Raw genomic sequence first — 22,000 nt, 5'->3', positions numbered from 1 at the left:
ACTGTGGTTCAGTAGTCTGTGAAACCCACAGGAGATAGCAGTCAGCAAACAGAGGTATACAGTTTCACAGTAGTTGTCAGTATATTGGATTATTTAACGATGTTCTATCAACTGAATAACGCTAACATGGTTTAAGACAATGCTGTTGCTGTCGGCACTAGACAGAATCAAGCAGTTAGCTTCACGTTCCGACAGATCTATCCCTAGTTAACGATATTACGTTACCCATTCGATAATAGCAATGTTGGCCCCACAGGTGGTCAGGATGCGGTTAAGAAGAGAAAAATTCGTGACCCTGCAACTAATCAAACACTCAGTACAGCCATGATGATGGAGGCCGTAGGCACCTCCGAAACGTTGGTAAATGTCTGCCATACTTCACGGCGTAGCATCCCGGAAGGCATTGTAAATTAATTTTGGTTTGTCTAACACTGTTTGAATTATTTGTAGAATGATATTTCTTTTTATAAGTCTTCAGAATCTCTCTTGAAATATATCCCAATTTCTACTGAATTATATTGACGATACATGTAACAGAACGCAAATAGACCCTGCTCGAAAAATTGAAAACATGTCTGCGGTTATTCGAATAAAACACAGTCTGATGCAACTAATTAATGTTACTTATTGGTCTTCATTTAAGACTACATGTTTCGGAAATTATATTTCCATCATCAGGTCAAAGAAATAAATATTCGTAAGATACTCTTAAGTTACAAAGGCAATTAGTTAAAACCATTAAAAGATAAAAAATATATAAACAATTTTAAAATTTTAAACCGTTAAAGGAATTAAAGTGTGAGTGCGTTTTTTTCTTTTCTTCAACGGTTTAGAAATCTTAAAATTTGTTGAGGGGCATATTCATAGGCGCTGTTTTGGAACCTGAAGAGTCTGACAAAAAAAAACTAATTCACTCTCAGCGTAATCGGTGCTATGGACGAGATATGAACCAGGAGTGTTTCAATAACAAGCCAGGTTCTGCACGACTTTGTACACCCATGAAATTTTGTGTTATGTTTGTCGAATATCGGGAAGGACCGCATCTGCGCATAATGCGGGCTTGCGGAGGGCGTTAGTTAACACGAGGTTTTTGTCCCATTATAACATCAAAGCGACTAAGGGCACATTGTCGCCCATTGCTATATAAATGCCAGTAATTATTTTATGCCATAATCATAGCAGTCAACTGACATCTCAACTTACAGTTTGCATACACAATGAAAGAGGTAGAGAGAGAGACAGAGAGAGAGAGAAGAAGTTTTAAACGTCGATTTGAACAAAGTAGATTGAGGGTCAAAAGATCAAAGTGCTTAGCGGAATATTTGAACCAAAGACAGGAACTGAGGAAGTGAAAATGAAATACATAATATAAGTTTATAAATTTGTACTATTCATGGAAAATTTGTTAAGGCGATGAAGTCAAGAAGGATGAGACACGATGGACATTTAATTCAAATCGAGAAACAACACTTTATAATTTAAGAAACTACCAATTACGAATATGGCTGTCTTGTGCTGTTGCGCCGTGCAGCCTGGTAGATTTCCACCGACGTTCCTGAGGTACTTGATGCCTTCATCACTCATCGCCCTGATAATAGGTACAGCAAGCACCTCTGAAAAATCAGTAAACTTCTACCAGACTACACGGCGTAACAAACTAACAGACAGCCATCTTCATATTCAAAGCCGTACAAAACTTAAAGTTGACTAGCAAATTATCAACTAACACGTTGACATTAAGCAGGAGGCAAAGGTTTATTGGCCAGTCAATAACAGGATGAATGAAACAATACAAGACGAGTAGCCGCTGAAAAGCTCAGAATTATTAGTTCTGTGATCGGAAAAAAAACATGACGGACTCATCTGTTAGCAGATGAGAATGAGAATGCTCTTTTTACAATAACACACAATTTTGGAGAAATTTGTTATGTTTTCAATGTTCCTTAATCAGTCCTGGGATATAAATTCTAAAAAAAGTTTCGAGTTCCTATTTGACAGACAACTAAAAACTATAAATACCACCTGCATCGTGAACCAACAACCGTAGAATTTATATTTTGCATTTATAGGTATTATATTATTCTCAGTGTAAAATTATTTCCTTAACTAGAGTTAACAAATTAATCTTCGTAATGGTAAGCTGTAGTGTTTTCTATGCAGTACGAACTTGATTCTTAATTATTATTTAGACGAGCTTCGGATTCTATTCTTTTGCTATCCCTTCTTAACTTCATCTCTCGTTCCAGTTTCCGGCTTTATCTCTTAAAATGTAAAATACGGCTTACGCCCGTCTATAGACTGCGAGGTATTCGCAGGCGAAAAATATGAGCTCCAGTGAGATAAAGCTCGTTTACTGTATATTAGAAATCTTTATTTGAAATGTGGTTAATATACACAGACTCGACGGTATCCATGGTTTCCAGATCGAGTCAAATGTATTTCCGGATAAGGACAAGAGTAAGGTCTTGCCAGACAGTATGACGAAACCAACTCTCCACTAAAGGTGAGCGTACACCCTAAGGCAGACTGTTCAAACATATAGTACGCATTAAGCTGTAAGTATTACCAATGGGGTTAAGCAAAGTGGGGTATGACCATCCCTAACAATAGTTTTAAATTGATGTAATAACATGTTTCTTATAATCCGTTTGCAAAGAGGAAAATTATATTCAAAAATTGGATTTTTAGAAAATATCACAGATTATATTACTTCAGAAAACTTGTCAATATATTACAATGCTATCTTATTTAATATTTCGTATGAATGACATATATGCTGTAAAAACGTTAAATGGATTGAAGTGGTTGTTTGTTGGAACCACTAATGTGGACATCTGACAAATATTCGCGTGACGTAAATGTGAAGTTTCGAAGTGCAGATTATATCAGCTGATAAAAAAAATTCTTCATTTGGAGTAAGTTAAATTGTAAATCAGAGTCAGTTATTTAACCCACGTCTATAAATAAAAGGCCTTGAAGCATCTCCCTATAGATCTTATACGATAAGACAATGAAACAAAAGATTTTACAAACGATTTCACAAATTACGTTTATCGAGTTTTCCATAAATTAATATAAATATGGTTACACAATTTACAGATTAACTTAAGGTCGTGTGCCGGTTGTGCTAAAATTCAGGTAATATAATTCATGGAATGTAAAGTAACAATAACATTTTAGTTGTAATATTTATAATTATTATTTATTTACCTGGCACTGACAAATTGCCTCAAATCACACAAGCCAAGTAGAAAAAAAAATTTCAATCCAAATGTCTTTAAACTTTTGAACCACGACGTTATATGTTATTACGAGTCCAAAGCTTTACACTAACAAAAAAATTGTATACATTCAATGTTTCTCTCATCCGACCTGACCAAATTAGCCCTCATGAGCAAAGAAATATATTGTGATAATCCTGAACGATTATCTGAAGTTCTACTCATTGTATTTATTCCACTGAAATGTATTTCAATTAATATAGAGCAGTTATTCTTCTCGGGAAAATGGAACAGGTCACTGAAATTGTCGATAAAATCTGTATTTACTATTCGCAAGGGAACCTTAGTTTTAAAGTTTGGATTCTTGCTTATAAAATCGACTATTCTTTACAGCGTTTATTGTTATAATGGATTAACTTTTCCTTTATACATGAGGAGCTTCTTTGTGATGGAGATTTTCATGAATAATGCCACTATCGTTTCAAGAGTAAAATGATTCAACAATGAAACAAGACTTAAACGACTGAAAAATTTACACACAAAAATGAGATCTCCTGTCAGAAATGTCTACATGTTCATTAATAATTGAGAAGAATTAGAATGGCGAAGTTAAATTTGAAGACGTCTACGTCAGTGCGTGAGAAATGAAGTTTTTTAGTCAAAAAAATTAGGTTTTTAAGATAAACTGCATATCAACTGTAAGACTAATTGAAATTTTATTTTAAAAGTCCATATAACGTTAGAAAGCAGTGACAAACATGTAAATCTAACTAAAGTATCACCTTATACTGATTATAAAATACTGGTCGTATAAACACATTCTGTAATTTCATTTAGAAGATTTCCTCCTGCTAAATCAAAAACCACCTTGTTCCTTATACCATTCCTGGTATTTATGGAACCTGATGCCCTAATACTATGTTCACAAGGGCCCATCAGAAGTCCCTGTTTGTAATCAGAAAAATACAGTCCACATCTTAAACCCCCCCCCCCCCCCCGAGATCCATTTTACTATTATCATCCCAAATACGCCTAACTTTTTGAAGTTTTCAGCCAATGCTCTATGTATATTTACCATCTACCCTTAGAGTGCTACATGCTCTGCTAATATCTTTGATTTGAATTTATATCTAGTAAATATTTAAATTATGTAGCTCCCTGTTGGGAGTAATTTACATCATAAAATTTTTACCAAACCTTAAACAAGGTGAAACATGATCCCTACAACTAAGACACGTGGAAAACTAAGAATAATACAGACAAATTTAAAATTAAATGGTTCCAATGTTTTTGGAACACACAATATTGTCTTCAATTGTGAATATCTTTAGGCAGAAACATAGAGAACAAGTAATTTATTGTCTTTAATGCGCATGCGTGTGTTAAACATTGTTAAGAGGTAACAACTGTGGAAGCTTGCGTCATAAATCCCTGTTCAATTTCACACCCTTGTAGGCACGCGTTTAGCGATTGGAGAAATCGGGCCCACCTCACGTAGTCGAATCGCCTGTCTTTTGTCATTAGAGACGTCACAATAAGCGATGGCTCAAACAATGAGATACTCAGATTATAATGAGCTACTACTCACTCCAAAAGCATTAGTTTCGTATGAATCGCCAAGTAATATATTATCTTCATTATGAAATTAGACACTTAGAATTCTAACATTGTCAAAATCCAGTAGGTTGGGACAAATACTGAGTTTTATCATTCATACTGCCAAAACTGGAATTTTTCAACTGGAATATTAGTCATAATTATTGATATAATTTGAACATTTCATTTTTTCCAGAAAAAGTTCTCGATTTCTAACAGAACAGCCGATTATACATTCATTCCAACTGATAATTCACGATCTACCTTCTGGTTTCTTACACTGTGCAATTTTGTCTGTGAATACTGCCGATTCGGAGGAACACACTGCTTCAACCTTCAGGACCAAATTCAACCCTAAATATAGGGTAGAATTTTCCCTGCAAATGTAGTTCACAAAAGTCCGATTAAGTTTTCTATACTAAGCCAGATGAATACATTCCACGCTCTCCAACAAAACTGTCCTAATATCCTTTTGTGTTTTATCTTCGCACATACAATGTTATTTCTAACGCAGGCTGTAATCCTTCCGTACTAATTTCTCACTTCCACATGCATGCTATACATCTCGCCCACTCATCCTCCTTAATTTAATCATCCTAACAATATTTGGTTAAAACAAATTTTAAGTTCCTCACGAAGCAATTGCTTATGTTTGCATTGTTTTATTACGCTGCTGTATATAAATAAATAAATAAATAAACGTACAGATCGTTGTCTGTTTTAATACACAATCACATTTTTTGTGTTTAGGGACCAAGAAAGCCCTTTAAATCCCAGTCAAGGTTGCCTGTTAGGGCCAATATTCTAACCCACATAATTCTGATTAGGAAGCCATATTACTAACAAATGGCTCGTGACCTCTGGTAGCCCATCTTTCAGACTTGCAAGTGCATTATACGCCGTGAGGTCGATCTGCGTTAATTGCCAAAGGAAAATCACCATCTAACTGCTACTGTGTGTAAATTGTTCTCTCGAAACTTTGTAATTATCGAGATGTTAAATACAGAAACTTTGTTACGTTTTCCAGTGAGCGAATAGAAATATTCGCGAGATAAGAGGAAATGTCGAGCAGATTTTCTGTTCAATTTGCTTCAGTTAGGAATAAATGAGTGGGAAATCAATATTCTTACAGTTCACGGCGAAGCTAATGGAGACGAATGAGTGGTGATGAATATTTCATACTGGCTGTGGGGGTTGGACTCGTGAAATCGGAGACCACGACAGACGCGAAAGTGAAGAAGAGACGACCACGTCCACAGCGTCGGAAACAGCGAAACATACAAAAAGACAGGACGAACAACAGTGATAAACTCAGAAGGAAAGACTAGATAAAAGGACAAACAAAGAAAACGTGGTAAATTCTGAAGTTCACATGGAATATATCAGCTTACCAGTTTTTACCACAGAATTTTAATTCCTATAACCAAATGTTCGTTATGTTAAATATCTTATTATACAGCAATTAGTAGGAAGAGTCTAAGTTCAATTAGCGATATTTTATTTAAGGTATAGAATTTTGTAGTCGGGACAAAGTGGACGACAAACATTCTAAGGTGACATCTTACTGAGTGATGAATACTACGATAATATCCACTGGATTTGGATATGTTTAAAACATTCACACTAACCATAATAGGTTTATTATATCAGTCCTTACGTAAGATAAGCTTGTTTACATAAACGTCTGTAGGCAAAATATAATGAAACACGTGCTGTATCAGGAATTGTCTGCATGAATTTTGGGTTTGACAACTGACGTTATGGGTTTTTGTGGGTTGCCAGGAGAGAATGAAGGGGGAAAGGAGGAGGAATGAGGTGACAAGTGAGAATTAAGTTGGAAGAGGAGTGAAGATGAACTATTCGGGAATGATGGCTGCACAGAATCCAGAGAGAAGAGAATCAGAGTGCCTGAACGCCATGAGACAAAATGAGAAAATTGAATTCGCATTTTCGTTGAACGAAACTCCGCTAAGAGTAGGAGACCAAGTTTTAATGAAGACAGTTTAAATAATGAAGAAGAGGCAAAGGGGATGTATGAGAAGAGTGTACAGCAAACAGATGATTGAGGGGGTGACGTCACTTGACTCTGACGACATCTGAAGTCGACCGCTGGGACGGAATCATAGAGAATTAATAAAGACGGGACTGGTATAAAATTACTCTGTGTTTCTATGAGCGGCAAACCAACAGAATTCGAGAATGTCACTTTATTTCTTTGTAAATTTTACGACTAAGAGAAATTTCTTGTACAGATCAATCTGGAAAGGCTAAAGCACTGTGATACAAGAAACATCCTCGTAGAATTTATTTACATAGCTTAAATCTTCAGACAGGAAAGGATTTAAGACAGTTTAGTCGATTTAAAAATGTTTGTCATCCTCTACCGGAAAAGAATTGCATATATTTTCCAGAAAACCTTGTTTCAAAACAAGCCTAACTGCTTAATGATGACCGATTTCTGGGATGGATAATTGTTGCCTTCCTCATGAGGGCGATTATGGAGAAAGAAATTACCTCTGAAGTGTCGGTAAATTTCTACCACACTACACGACACAACAACCAGAACACTGTTACCTTCATATTTAAAGCCGTGAGAACCTGAAATCAGGTCTGCGTACTTGGCTTGCAAATTCCTGCCTTTCAATTACGCTTCTGTGCAACATTTTATCAGTGGGGCACGATGTTTTACAACACTTCAGTCATAGCTAGCTGACACCGAAACACAGGCCACGAAATCCAAGTATCGACGAATTTATCATATAAAATGATATGACTCTTTCAATATAATGTATGAAAGTGCGACTAAGCTTTGTGTTTGGTGTTTAAGATGTACTTTATTAAAAATCTCTACACGTAATAGGACTGAAGTGAATGGTATACTTTCGGCTTAATTGATTATTTATCCATAGTTTATCAACTTATAAATTCACCGATACTCGAGTAAGATTTCAGTGTGATACATTAAAATTAAATATTGTAGATATGGTAAGAACACCTGCCTTTCTTGGATAAAGAAAAATCATGAAATCTCTCAGTCAGGATATCCGATTTCTCAGACAGGAATCAAACCCGGCACTATCATAACATAAATAACGCGATTGAAAGCTTCCAAAATACATCAGACTGAGTTGTAAGACTTTAGTCTGAATTGCAAGAAATTCAGAATAATGTTACACTGCTTTGATGGTTGGTCTACGAAAAATTTTTGAGAAGAAACTTTTTGTTGCGTTAATTGGCTTTAAGCTCATTATACATAGGCATTTGTCAAAGACATATCTTCGGATAAGACACGAGCGAAGACTGCAATGCTCCCTACTTAACATGTACGAAGAGCAAGTTGCTAACTCGGGGAATCTGAAAATCCGAAGAGGGATTAAAGTTTCTGAAAACAGAGACAAAGAGATACAGGAAGGAGCCTTTCTGTGAAACTGATCAACCTCTGCCTTCTAAGAAACATGTCCTCAAAGATCGTCTAAAGTTATAGGTAACGTGACATGGCTGTGTAACATAAAACTGGAACTATTTAATAATGATATGTCATCTATATTAACGTTAAATGACATCTGAAGATGATCATGAATAAGTAATGCTTTAGCAAGATACAGTCTTGGACTTAATTCTACTGGAGTGGAACAAAATAGCTGAACATCGGCGATGGATAGGTCATGGTTGAAGTTACAGGAAGACGAAACAAAGTAACAAAAATATTTCTGACTTTGAGTCAGATTACAAAATACGTATTTAATTTAAATTTGTTCTTAGGAAAATTAGTCTGTCTTTGTGTGAATGAACTAGTACACTTATGGCTCTGGGAATCTGTTTCAAAGCCAGTCATACAGATTTTAGAGCTTTGTCGTTATATATCCTCAGGCAGAGATGCGAATTGAATTACAGAAGCAAACAATGTGCCCTTACTTGAACCGGTATTCGAGATGGCATCTACTGAACAAAACCATATTGTCAGTAGGCATACTAGTGACCTACTATCGTCATTCAAATAACCAACACAGTGCACGCGGGGAACTTGGCATCTGTCAATGGAGCCAATAACCATACATCATTAAATGTCAAGGGACCTCTGTTGGAACAGAAAATACAATGCTTACACCATGAATTACACACGAATCTCAGGAGGTTCATTATTGAAATTTAAATCACGGTAACGTATTAGTAGGTGCATTGTGTTACTAACGACTATATTTCAAGAATGTTATACATGGTCATTGTTTGAGGTACGTTTTATATAAATGAAGTTTCAAAAGTTTACTCTACGTTCGTTTTAATGTAGTTTAAAAAAAATAATTTAGATTTTAGTAACTGTAATTGGGATCGATGCAGTAACCACATAACTACCAGACCCTAGGCTTATACCACAACCAACATTTTACAAAGCGGAGACGCAGGACCTCCAAGGGGGATTAATTGAGTGATTACAAATACATATATTGCAATGTAAAAGGAATATTAAATTAGAAACTTACAACTTAACAGTAAACGTACTTTGTACATATCATTAAAGTTATAAATAATTATGTAGGATTTGAGGTCTTCAAGGCGGTGAGTCCGAAAATGGAGGTCTTGTGGGTTGTAGCGCCGTGTAGTCTGGTAGAAGTTTATCAACGTTACAGATGAGTACTCATCGCCCTGATGATAGAGGCAGAGAAAGGACCTCTGAAACATCGGTAAATTTCTACCAGACTACGAGGCATTATAACACAGAAGACATTCCGCTTTATATGTAATTATAACTGTTAAATACGCCTTAAGCCATTTTTAAAGTAGGGGAAGGTTTAAAAAGTGTTTTATTAACATCAGGGGAATCTAAGGTTAATATAATCTGAGTACTTCAAGTCTGAAGATTGAGGAAGTATGTTCCCTCTTGGTATCTACCTACACGATCACACGGTGTTAGAAACATCGACATTTTCACCGCCATCATAACCTGAAACCATAACAACTAAAGATGTACTCATATAATAAATATATCGAGTATTCCATAGAAGTACGTATGTCCTTTAAAACCTTCGTAACCTATGAATTATGCCTATATATCACGCAATGTGCAAGAAACGTGGAATCAGTACAAAGGAGGACTCTTCTATGCATGAATGCATTTCAGTATGTGGACACAATGATAAAATTTAAGTTAAAATCAAGTAAAAACGAGGAGAAAGACAGAATAAAAAGAAACTATGTTTTATAAAACAAGAAACAAACTTATTTCACTACCGATTCCATAACAACAGACAAGAATGTTGAATTCGAAGAAGCTGACAAGAACCGAGATAAAAGACCCTTAAAATAGAAACACAATACACGTAGCATATGAAGCCCTACACAAAGCCAGTTATTACTGATGAATTCTTGAGTGAATGTAAAAGTAAGTACTGGGTGTTACGAGGGATAACGATTATGTGAATACAACTTACTAAATGTTGCAGGCCTGTTTTCAGTGAGTGTCAGTTCATCATCGAATAAAACCTCTATATGAATGTTCAGAGGTTATGTCTGCAAAAATAAATATTCATCCTCAAAAATGGGTGAGCCTGACTGCCATATGCATAATGGAAGTAATTTGGTGAAGTATCGCATAAGAAAGTGGCCTTAAGAATTTTAAGACACGTGTCCCATTACCACTCTATATATAGTAGGCAAATGAAGAGGAATAGCGAAACATATTTCACAAAATTCAATACAAGAAACTTAACGATGGTTTCTGTTAAACACATGTTCACTTTTAACGTTATATATCATGATGTTTCGGGAACCGAATGTACTTCCGCCTTCATGCAATTGGCTGTCGAATGATAGAGATATATTATTAAAAAGTAATCACAAATCCGTGTGTGTGATGACAATAAATTACTTAAAGAAGGGAGGAGAGTCATCTCCTGAAACGTCTTGCATATAAAATACAGCTCACACAACTGGCAATGTCCAACATAAAAGATGTAAACAAGAAGACAATATTTTTGTTACGAATCAGTCACGTTCGCAACGTTTATAAAACTGCTGGTTGTTCTTTTGTATGCCTCTTTCTTGAAGAAGCCGAATATGTAAAGTATGTTGTAATAAGAAAATAAATACATCGGACTTGGCGAAACATTCAAAATGAATAGAGAACAATTTATTACGCACTGTAGCTCAGTGTTTCTGAACCTAGAATCCACGGACCCATGGAGGTCGGCAACCTATTTCTAAGTGTTCGGAGTTTAAACAGATTCAATTCGTTAATTCTGATATTTGTTGCTTCAAGTTTAAACTTTTTTCCATCACATATCTTACTTCCATACTGGAGCAAAGAATTAAGAAATAAACTATGCATTCTATCCATATTTTAATTAGTCTCTATTATATTTAATCAAAATGTGATATAACTTTGGGGAGGTGTCCAAGGTTGAGAAACAATGATCTTGTAAACATACGACATTCATACAGGTTTTGGAATTCCTTTACCACCTAACAGACTATCAGCTTAAGACTGCTCCATGGAGTTAGTTAATTGTATTTATGTACATATGTCACGTATTCGAAGTGACGCGGTTGTATTCTGGGACGGGAGATGTTGAAATTCTGCAGGAATGTAATGTGATGTAAGGGTTAGTGCAGGCAGCAGAGGAAGTGTAAGAGTCAAGACAAATGCGGTGTCGAGACCTCCCCCCCAACATAAACACAGCAGGGTAGTGAAGTTCTTGCTGCAGCCCAGCACAATTACAAATTAGGTACGATAAATTACAAACCAGAGTCGCACACATCCGCCTCTCTTGTTAGCTGTCCAGGTACTCTGTGCCTTCTATACGCACACCGGATACCACTTGTCAATTATCTGCCTACAAGTCACATGTTTATAAAGAGGTCACTCGCTATACTGCGAACACAACTCAGTGTAAGTACAACATGAGTATCGAACTCTTCCTTTAACTGCATCAATCACACGACATAGATACTGGTTTCATGCCAGTCTTGTATTAACTATTGTACATTACAGGCATACCTCGGAGATATTGCGGGTTCGGTACCAGACCGCCGCAATAAAGCGAGTCACGCGAATTCTTTTGATTTTCCAGCTCATATAAAAGTTATGTTTACATTATACTGTTGTCTATTAAGTGTGCACTAGCATTATGTCTAACAAAACAATGCGAGAACATTGCGAGAATTACCAAAATGTGATACAGAGACACGAAGTGAGCACATGCTGTTGGAAAAATGGCGCCGATAGACTTACTCGACGCAGAGATTGCCACAAACCTTCAATTTGTAAACAAAGAAACGCAATATCTGCGAAGCGCAATAAAACGAGGTACTGTACTTAAGACTGAGTCTGACGGGTTGGATCTTACATTATTCTACTCTTTCAACTCTAGCTTTAAAAGATCTTATACGTAATTTAAACACCGTCATTAAAAATTATACAATAATGGGTTTCAAAACATCTATTACTCATATAATATTATTGATCCGCACCTTTACTGGTTAAATATGGAAGCTTTTATAAAGCTACATGCAAAATACAGGGAACAGAAAGTGAAGATGACTCGGTTCCGAAGCACCCCCCCCCCCCGAATTACACCCCTCAAAGTAAAAACTTGATCTACCTGCAGGGGCATGGCTACATTGTTCCAGTCTTGTCGCATAAAGCCGGTTCAACCTCATTATGGTTGCATTTACTTTGCTTCTCGGATCTCACTTTGATCTTCCTTAGAGCTGTGTTAAGTGACTGTTAAGACCCTTTAATGTACAGAGTTTAAAGGAAATCCGCTATAAAATTATTAGGCCTATTTTAAATGAAGTTATAAAACAGCTTTCATATTTTAAATATTTATGATGTTATATTTCTTATAGATCTTGCAATTACGTACCCAATATAATACCATAGATGGATATCAAAGTATAGTACTGATAAATAGAATTTAAAGACCGAAACAAACAAGAAATATACATGAAAGAAAGGAGATGGTTACTGCTTACATCATCAGGGTGATCATAGCTCTGAAACGTCGGTAAATTGCTATGAGATTACGTGGCGCCAATACCCTAGAAGACATTGTCCTTACGTGTTTGTACTACGTCAACTGAAAAGCACATGAAACAGGTTATGTAATTTCTTTATATTAAAAGGTTTCAATAGAATGTTTGTGTGTAAGATTTGAAGTTTTCACAGCGGTGAGTATGAAGATTTCTGTCTTCTGGGTTGTTGCGCTGTGTAGTATGGTAGATGTTTACCAACGTTTCGGAGGTCATACTGCCTCCGTCATCAGGGTGATGCACGGCGCAACAACCCAGAAGACAGAAAGCTTCCGAATGTTTGTACTAATCAGACGTCAATGTATGGTGTGATACCATTGGTTTCATCGCAGGGAGTGTCATTCCTACGGGAGAACAGGATCCTTTCGTGGAGGGATTTGTGAGAAGTTGGGAAGGGAACACACTGCACGTCTAGGAATATCCCAGTTCCCCGCCAACCCCCACCCACCCGGCTTCAAACCGCAGCTTGAAATTGCATTACACGTGACAAAGCTAGCGGTTAATTTATTAGTCGCCTGGCTAAGCACAACAGATGAGACTAAACGAGGAAATAAGAGCCGTGTGTAGTCAGCGTCGTGGGATTCACATGCTTCAAACTACGGAATTCAGAGCATGTAGGAACATTTCATTCGTATGAGGAATCTGTTCAGCTAATCAAACACAACCAGAACATATCAGGTAATCGACATCACAGCATAAATTTAATCGGGTGTGCATTGGTATGTTTGTTTTTCTGTTTCATGCATTACCTCCTCTGACCTGTTCTGATTCAGAATTAATTCTGAAACAATTATCCATCAGATACTGGTCAGATCTTGGCTGTATGTTGGCTAATGGTTTCCATCCCGTCGTTAAATGGTTTGGACAACGCCAAGTACATGGATATATTAGTGTTACCGTATTAATGACTTTCTCTGTCTCCGATAACAATTACATTTATTAAAGTCTACCTAACTCTGCTCAAACGTAATACATTTTAAAATACATGTCTCATACAAAAAAAGTTAGGAAACGAACGCATCACGTAAGAAAATTAGTTCTAATCTTTTTAAACCGTTGAGTTATCTCTGGATTGTTGCGGAAATTCCCCAAACTTTCATATTTATGAATAACAGGGAAATTCCATAGCTGGGGGACTCCCCACACAGATGCTAAGGCGTCTAAATACAAGCCGGGGTACCCCAGCCAACAATATAACAACTACGTCACAGGATAGAGTACTGAGGTTCGATTCGAGGAATGGAAAGCGTTTTTCTCTCTTCACCACATCGTCCAGATCGGCTCTGGGGTTCACTCAGCATCCTATCCGATATACACTGGTGGTACTTCCCAGGGGTGGTAGATAAAGTAGACAAATCACGTCCATTTAGTTGCAAGGTTTAAAAAGCGTGGAATCACACGATCATTCCTTCGTAATGTTTAATTAGGCATAGACACAAAGTTCCCTTCACAGAACCATAAAAATGGTCTCAAGATGAAAGTTTAGGAGATCGTACATTGTAAAGCAGAATCTTTCTTGAGCAGCTGATATTCGATGAACTAGTCAATAAATTCCTTTTCATCACTAATTATGTACGTTTATATAGGATATGTATGTATATATATATATATATGATTAAATGACATATTCAAGCTGTTTTGTGAAGGCTTCTTTCAAATTTCTTTAGACTATGATTTTCTGGATTATGGCATAGTGTAGTCACGCAGGTAATTAACATTTGGGATAAACCTATTTACTCCATCTTCAGAGTAAATAACATGCAGTGATATAAGGCATAAGAACAAAATGAAAATAGTTACCACATTTTAAAACTACAGCTCACTGAGTTTCTAATTACGAATAACGAGCATAAGTTAATAAATATGAGAAAGCAGCGATTCGAAGATCAGATTTACCAGCAGGTTCCAGAAACACGTTGAGTAGTAAAATCAGAGACCATCATATAGGCATTAAATTATTATTTAAATTAATATTAAATCTGTTTTACATGTCATTTATTGCAACAGACTGTACAGAGTTCGTCTGTTAGTAAAACTTGTGATATAATCTTACCTTGTTAAAAGTACAAATCTCATATTCCAATTAAGCGGACTTCAGATACAATAATGAATTTTTCTCTTCCTTAACGCAGGTCCACAAGTTATATTTTCTGTTTCTTCTTATTTTGTGTAATGAGTTTGACATTCAGCTAGACGCTTCAGCCTAGTAACTCATTCCGACCAGAGAAGATGCCCTTTCTTCTATAACGATCAATCGATACCCGTGACAAGAACAAGACGACAACTCTTGATAGGGTCCGCGTCTCCAAAACAAAATTCAAGTACCAAGTCTGTCAAAGCTTTATGATCGCAGTAAATTGAGGCATTCTTGAGAGACTAAGAAGTTTTACCTACTCAAGAAATTCTTCGTCAATTATAGAAAATGAAGATTTATTAACATTTTCATAACACTCCGCCGTTGGCCACTATCGTAAGAAAGAATAATATACATAATTTACGTTACTTTTAATATTATCATTCCAGGACGCCTAAACTTGCAAAATTCTCTTTCTCTTTAAGAACCATCACTGAAATGTATGAATTTTTCATATTCCACATGCTTGCTACACATAAACGTATTACTAATAACATTAATTGGGATAGAAATTATAAATTTCCTTATTATGTAATTTTACATATGCTCTTGTTATCTTCACTGACCCATCAGATTATCGAGATTTGTGACAAACGAATTGCACTGAACCAGGTTTTTCTCCGAGTTCTTTGATTTTTCTCCGCTAATCACCAATCCACCGTTGCTCCAATCACATTTATCACCCCTCGAGGTGTGCGCGATATCCCTGACCAAGCAGCGCATTATCATACCCTCGGTCCTACTTTAGGGTCCCCATCTTTGACCAAGCACTTAGCTGGTCTGGGAGTGCAGATACTCGTTTTGTTAATGATGCAAAAATAATTATAACATCGTTCATATTCTAGATGTACCACCAATTTCCAACATTTACTAGGACGTCGACCAAGGCAAGAGATCGTTTAGTGGTAGACTGAGTATGGCATAATGGCGGAATGTTGATTAGCAGGAGAAACCCATTTAAATAAAACTTGAATGTTTATTGCCGCTTTCACATGAGTCTGCCACTCCACCCTATAATGAAGCAGATTACGCCCAAACCAGTCCACACTACCATATCATATTTTATAAGTTCCGTTTTAATATTATCCTTTATAACGATCATTGATACTTCTAAACCAATAAGACACTACTACGTGTTGTTAGAATGAGCCCTATTTATCCTTCTTGAAATATTATGCGCGTTACGGGCCTAGAAAGTAATTCTAGAACCACGAGTAGTGATCAGTACAATTAATAGGATTCCTTCCACAGATTCCGACACTGTTAATTGGATCGTACACCAAACACGTCACTAAATTCTTCGAAGGGCTGAAATGGGAACGACTCTCATATAAATGTTGGATCAATCCGACTTAATGGTCAAGCTTCTAGTTCGTCTGGCAATTAGGGTTTACACTCTTGAAGTAATTGGTATTAGCTCCGAACAAGCGTAAATCCAGGACAGTAATTACACAAAATGGTAAAGCAGACTTAGAGATTTACACATGCTCTCACAAGCGACGTTCAACAGCCGGAGGACAGGAGGATGAATAACTTACAGAGGAACAGAGAAGTTAAAAAGTTGACAAAGAAAGAAGTGTGAGAGGGAGAAAAGAAGGAACAGACGAACAGTAAGAAAGTAAAACAAAGAGGACTGAGAGAAGTAAGGAATGAAAAAAATAGCAAAAGGAGGAATTATCGATAGAAACAGAGAAATAGAAAATCAGAGAAAAAAGTAAAGAAGATAGAGAAAATAATATGTAAGAAAGGGGTGAAATAAGCACAGAGACAGACAAAAATAAAGAAACAAAAACAATGAAGAATTCTGCCTTTCCTTTAAGGGAGTTCTCACACATCGCTGCGTATTCCGTATACCAACTACACGACATTGTAAACCAGTTGGTACTTCATATACCGATGAAATTTCGTATGTGTTAACACAGTAAAATCTGCAGATAAAAAAATCAATTTTGTTCCTTATCGGTTAAGTGATCTAACTTTTCGTGACGATCAAAGAGAACTTCATGGTGTTTCCAAAACTAGAATTATACTTTAAATGTAACGAAAATTCCGTGGCAGTTGCAACTTGCGGAGGTAAATATGTCGACTATAGTTCTCCGAAAACTGCACGACGTCGAAACCAATCAGACCACAATCAACTTTTGTAACTTCCATTTCAATGTTTCCTCGATTCAATACATTCGTAATGAAATACATACATCGTCACCACCACTCCTGCATCTAAACAAGCTAGTAGAGGGTCCTGGGACGGAGAGAATATTAGCAGCTCTTAAATTATTTCAAGAAATTTGTTGTGAGGTTATGGGCTGTTTTCTGGTGGCTCGTAATATGATAAAATAACAGTTCTTTTTCAAGTTGCATAAAGGGAGTAAATATCACGATCAATTGAGCTACTACAAGCTTCAAAATAAAGACAGTATAGCATGAGATATATAATAACCATTAAAATAATTATCCAATTTCGTCTGTCGCGTTGATGGTACATGTAAGGAGAATTTACTTAGAAGCAGATCACGATAAATTTCTCCAACATCTTCATCCCCACATGAGTACTTTACTCCCTGAATCAAAGTCTTTCTTGAGAAACTAACAATCAATAAGCTAATCAAGAAATTCCCTGCCTTTATGTAATACAAAGGTTCATTTGCCTTGTTCACAAGAGCTCGCTAATGGTTCATATCCTGAGTCAGATAAATTCACTCCACAACTTCATTCAGTATTTATTTAATAACCGGTTTAATATTGTCAACTGTCGATCATCGTAATAATTTGTTTAGCCTAATAATTATTATGGAAAGAACAAATTTCTAGTCTAATAAATTTTGTAAACCTTCCGATTTAGATTCAAAATATTGAAATATTCTTTAAGTTGTACAGGCTAATCACTTTACCGTTCAAAATCGCGGAATTAAATAAATACGTACAATTGTTCGCAGAATACCCATACATAATTTTGGATGATTCTAAACAGCGCTTCCTACGTTGGGAGGAAGTCGATCTAGAACATTGTAGCGGGAATAACTTCACTATATGCCACGTCGATTCAAAAGTGCTTAGTACCACGATTTTAACTTGGGGATCCAGCGTGTTCTTTCAGAATGATGAAGTCAGAATTCTATGTAGACGTCGATAAATGCATTCACAATTCTCCCCCGTCCTAATCAGATATCCGCTAGATTGGATATATAGTCAAGGCGACCAACAGCAACATGTGAATTTCAAATGCTTTGTAAACAACACGTGGGTTACGAGCAGCCTAATATTACAAGGTAATGGAGTGTTACATAATTCCACCGTTTGCCGTTTAGATGGACGTCAGTTTCAACTGTATCCTCCGTCACAAGGCCGCACCAACATAGCAACTCCTCACCAAGGAAATATGGTATTGCAACACATTGATCCATTGACCTCAGACGAAGTTCAGAAACTTCCGCACAGCACCAACACAGATGCCACGCAGTTAGATCATTTAGCATCTGAGGCTAAAGATGCCTTCATCGGGACATAAACATGATGACATAATTACACGAAAATAGTGTACGAGAACACAGCATCCATCATACAGCTTGGTACATAGTAATCTCTTCAGTTTTTCAGGAATTCTTTACACCAGAATAATATGTTACGGAAAACAAAAAAATATACACATGGTTATCACGTATTATCATCCGTCCTAAGAAATGTAAAAAATACGATCCATACAGACTGCCCTCTTCCAAATTCCGAGAATCCTTTGGCCGAAGCAACTTCATTGGCAAAAATTAACTAATGATATTCAGCTATAAACAAATTATAAAACTTTTGTTACCTACTGATCGCAGTGTTTTGCGTAATATCTCCAAATAAAGAGACGAAGAGATGCCTCAGAAGAAGGTGAATGCCAATAACACAAAAATATAATTTTTTTTTTGAAAGTATGGCCGACTGCCTGCAACGGAATATACCGGACTTTGTGATGATATGAAGTTCCGAAGAGGTAACAACAGACATCTTTCACGAGCTGACGCTTCGACACGCACTGCACAGAAAACGAACTATTCGCTACGCAGACACGCAGGATATTAACTGTTACAGAGGGAATGTACAGGTTAGAAGCCAGCCAACTGAAGTAAGAGGCCAACACAGATTCAGGTTCTCAGAAGAACTGGGTGTACAAGAAATTCATACACCTAGAAACAGCCTAAATTATGCATAAATTACAAGTTACGTATAAAGTGTGTATGTGAATTCAGAAAACGTTGCAGGGCATACAAACTATATAAAAGCATCATAACAATGAACTGTATGTGTGAGATTTATTTTATTGTGAGAACATTTAAAACAGAGATCTGATATTTTTAAGAAAATTTTTTATTCGTTCCAATTTTTGATGTGAAGAACTTTGTAAAATGGAGTAAGATTGCAAAGAATTTTTTATGATAAGGAAAGTTCGGACAATTTCCATTTTAAAAATGTGGTAATTTTAGAGAATTAACTTTAGTTAAGACGCTGTAAAATTAAGAACGTAAAGATTTTGAGTTGCATAAAATTAAGTATAGAGGTTGTCCGCGTTTTTCTGTGTTGTGTTGTCCAGTGTACACGTAGAGGCCTTGCGACGGGCCGATCCCTCTTCCAAGGAGTCCTACCGAATGTCTATAGATCGAGCCAACGAAAAGTTGGGACCCGGTGCTCAGGCACTTGAAGAACGGGTCGATCCTAGTATCCCAGGTTATTAGAATTGCTCTTAATATGTATTAAGAATGTGCAAATGTCATCTCCTGGCATTGATACAAATAGGAAAGGCTAACTCACCTTTCTCTATGGGGAATACAAAAAATAAACAGTGAAAATGCGGACGTAGCCATTAAGCAGCTAGCAAAAAAGAGAGAGAGAGAGACCGGAAACGTTTCAGGACAGAATTGGGAGACAGCGCTGAAACTGTCAAGAAGTTACGAGGTCGCTGAAGCCATGGGGCAACTGGACACTGATCGGGCTATTGGCTGCAGGTAAGAGAGCTGGGGTGATGACTCCGATTCAAGTACGGGTACTTCGGCAAATCTTTCAAAATTTGCGAAACCCAAGTTTTGTCTAGTAGATAGTGATGTTATAACCAATCTATAAAACAATCAATAATGTGTAGTGTTGTTGACTGAGCTGCAGTTGATGGGTGAAGTAATTATTCACTGTAATTTAAATTCGTATCTGCGTACTGCATTGATAATTTATGCCAATAATACGAATGGGGTTCTGTAAATGTTCATGAATTAGGGAAATAGATTAACGCAATACATATGTAATATAAGCTGTTCAAATTAAGTTTGAAAGCGAAATTTACACAATTTGATGCCCACAGTATCAGCCAGCATTAAGTCATGTAATCTATAATTAAACCCATCCATGTTAAGGACGACTTATGTCAATTTTAAATAGAGACAATATGCTCTGAATCACTTTAATGCTTATTAATCCTTTCACAGTTATGGTATCACACATTACGCCCTGTAACCTCTTCAGATTCGAAAGTCATTCCTGAAATAACAAACAGTTCAAACACTGGACCGACGACTTTAAGGCCGATGGCAAAAATGTGCTCAAGGTATGATTTTCTAGTGTCCCCCGACTGCTTTCATATAATTGGAGAAGAACTGACTTCAGCGATGGTGAATCGTGTAGCGACGTTTCGGAGTTGATTACTATCTCCATCATCAGGGTGATGAGATCTGATGATGGAGGCATCAAGAATCCCTGAAACGTCGATAAATCTCTACTAGACTACAAGGCACAACATCCCAGAAGCTACTATTATACTCACCTTTTACTTATGCAGCTACGAGACGGAAATTTTGGCTTAGTTATGCTTATTTCGGCCTATGCTTATTTCTTATAGTTTACTTCGTTCAAAATCGGCATGGTAATACTAAACTGCATCTTAGGAAAACGGGATTGATTGGTGTAGACTGGATTAGTCTCGATCAGAACAGGGACCGTTCTGGTTTCGTTTGAATAAAATATCAACCAAAGGCAGCAAATTTCTTTACGAGCTAGCATACTATTAGCTTGTCAATAAGAACTCTGCTACGTGAAGTTAATATTGCACAGTGGAGTCCAGTTTACGTTTCAGAAGTTGGATATAATCTTGTCTTCAGGTTGTTTGGTTTATAGTCCTTTTTTGCGACGTAACTGTAAAACTTCTAACTAGAATAAGGCTCTTTGCAGAAGAGATAACTCGGTTGTACAGACACTGGCAGATTTTATAATATGAGCAGAAATGGAACGAAATTAATGTGAAGAAAAATATACTAAAGCTCAGTACTAACCTCTAAAAACAAGACGCAATATATACTAGTCACATTAATATTACTGAACGTTACACATTTTTTAAGCTACGGACTCAGAAAATAAAGTAAACCCCAATAAAATATAGCATATTTCCGCTTAGATAACGTACATGTGATCTGTAACTCATTCTTAAGGCAAACATTTTTTTTCTGAAAGAATTTCAATCGTAGAATATATTTTAAACCGAAAATCGCCACAGATAAAATATGTCTGTTTTTTGTGGCTTCGATATACAGAACGATACCTACGTATATGTATAAAACGAATTTTTAAAACTATGGATTTTTTAAAAAGTCTGATTTTGACCGAATTCTTTTCTTTTCTCACGAGAAATTTGTTAATCATCCTATAGTAATAATTATGGAGCAGTAAGATTTTGTGTCCGGCATTTTTATCTCCCTTTCATTCTTTATAGAACGAATATTCATATGAGGTCTAAAATGTCTCTGGCTTGAATAAATATCGCGCCTACATGTAGCCACTTAGAAACAATTTTGTAACTGTGATGTAACACCCCTTAAATCGTCGATTAAAGTCAATTATATTCTGAGATATTATTAGACGAAATCACGTATAACGATAAACAACAATTGGGAGAAGAAAAAAAATCCGTAAAAGGACAGTGGGTGTCTACGTGAATGCGCTCATGTTAGTGCCTGCTATTAAATAGAATGGTAAAGACTCTAGTTCCGTTTCTCGCCAC

General features: G+C 36.5%; 1 protein-coding gene across 7 annotated transcripts in view; it reads right to left on the bottom strand.

Annotated features, from left to right (window-relative positions):
• The window catches only part of LOC110831535 (lachesin), a 240,036-nt gene that overhangs the window by 104,625 nt on the left and 113,411 nt on the right, over positions 1–22,000 (bottom strand). The window lies entirely within an intron of this gene.

This window comes from Zootermopsis nevadensis, unplaced genomic scaffold, assembly GCF_977971745.1.
Source record: "Zootermopsis nevadensis isolate Lab colony 2312 unplaced genomic scaffold, Znev_1.0 Znev_ptg000007l, whole genome shotgun sequence".
NCBI lineage: Eukaryota > Metazoa > Arthropoda > Insecta > Blattodea > Termopsidae > Zootermopsis > Zootermopsis nevadensis.
This window is presented reverse-complemented; position numbering and strand designations above follow the sequence as displayed.